General features: G+C 41.7%; 1 non-coding gene across 1 annotated transcript; it reads left to right on the top strand.

The window, feature by feature from the left end:
* The first annotated feature begins 750 nt into the window (after positions 1–750).
* On the top strand, positions 751–859 carry LOC141597873 (small nucleolar RNA R71). Its single transcript, XR_012523085.1, has one exon. It is a non-coding gene; the product is annotated as a small nucleolar RNA R71 (small nucleolar RNA).
* Positions 860–1664: the final 805 nt, after the last annotated feature.

Genomic DNA, 1664 nt, shown 5'->3' with positions numbered 1-1664 from the left:
TTCTGGTCAGAAACTTCTTGGTCAGGAACTTCAGTCGATCGACTGATATTGTTGGTCGACCGACCACATGCGCTGGGTTCAATTAGTTTCTGGTCAGAAACTCTTTCATCAGAGATTCTGGTCGATCGAATGATGTTGTTGGTCGATCGACCGCTGGTACTGGCAGTAAAGCTCGTTTTTGCACCAGAAATTAAATTTGTCTTTTCATCATTTCCCGAGTCTTCTCTTGTCTTGTCGGGACCATCATAAGAAAGGCCACATCGGAGATTAATGGCATTAATCGTTTCAATTGGCCCCTCACATTTGCTTGAAGAATTGGCGACTTGGTTAGCCGCTAAATTCTCTAACTGCTTCATAAAATTCTTTGCAGATTCAATCCCAGCTTCTTCTATTTTCGTGAGTTGAACCAAAAGAGCTCGGACTATTTCTCTCAATTCCGCGGTCTCATCTGAGTTATGAACAGGGATTTCAATTTCTCTCTCGAAAACCTTAGAAGTCTCGAGTTTTTCGAGCCGGGCTGTAATAGAAGTTATGAGTGTCGCAACGGCACTCATTTCATCACTTTGCTTTCGCGAGTTTCCACGCGAACTCCCAAACTCAGCTCTATGGACTGTCATCTCCTCAATAGTGTTCCAACCTTTATTCTGACCAGTATTATTTTGGAACCTACCATTCGCAGCTGCATCCAGGATAACCTTGCAGTCATCATATAAAGAATTGTAGAATAAGTTGCAAAGGTACCACTGCTGGAAACCATGGTGAGGGACAGACTGAACCAAACTCTTGAAACGTCCCCATGCTTCACAAAATTCCTCATCAGGTCCTTGCTGGAAATTTGTAATTTTGCTTCTCAAGGCATCAGTCTTTGCGAGTGGGAAGTATTTTTTGTAGAAAGCTAATGCTAGAGATGTCCAATCCGTGACTCCAGTTGCTACCCTACCAAGGTAGCGGTACCAATCTCGCGCAGAATCCTTCAAAGAGTATAAGAACATCATCCCCTTTACTTCATCTTGGGTCACCCCAGCCGGTACAGGTATGGAACAGCAGTAGTCTGTGAAAATTTCCATATACTTCAAAGGATCCTCGTCCGATAGACCAGCAAACTGATTTCACTCCACTAAATCGATATAGGAGGAACGAAATTCGAAGTGACCATGAGTAGGGGTGGGTAAATCGTATCCCTTTGGAACATGCTGCACTTGTGGCTGAAGATTATCATATATTGTTGTCATGATCGCGAAACGGAGAGTACTCAAGCCTTCCTCACAAAAATCTGTCTTCTAACTGTGCAAAAGCAAAACTAGAAGCAAGAGTAAGCAACGGCCTCAAGGAACCAAAGTTCCTTGAGACAAGAAAAATAAACTAAAAATAGAGCAAACAGAATTACACCGTCTCCCCGGCAACGGCGCCAAAATTTGATACCGTCGTTTTGTATCAAAATTAAATTTATAAATCCGAACTAAAACTATAGCTAGTATAGTAAGGGTCTAACCACAGAGAGACAAGATCAATTCTATTTGCTATTTTTAATCTATTGAAGTAACAATTAAATGGGGGTTTTGAATTTGTTTGATTCTAAAGGCTGATTGGCAAAATAAGAAATTTCTCAAACAAGATAAAAGGGAGATCAGGAACTTCGGTTCACCATGGCTAAGGTCAGGTCA

Source organism: Silene latifolia, chromosome 8 (genome assembly GCF_048544455.1).
Source record: "Silene latifolia isolate original U9 population chromosome 8, ASM4854445v1, whole genome shotgun sequence".
Classification (NCBI taxonomy): Eukaryota; Viridiplantae; Streptophyta; class Magnoliopsida; order Caryophyllales; family Caryophyllaceae; genus Silene; species Silene latifolia.
The sequence above is the reverse complement of the archived record's forward strand: the minus strand, read 5'-3'. Positions and strand labels throughout refer to the sequence as shown.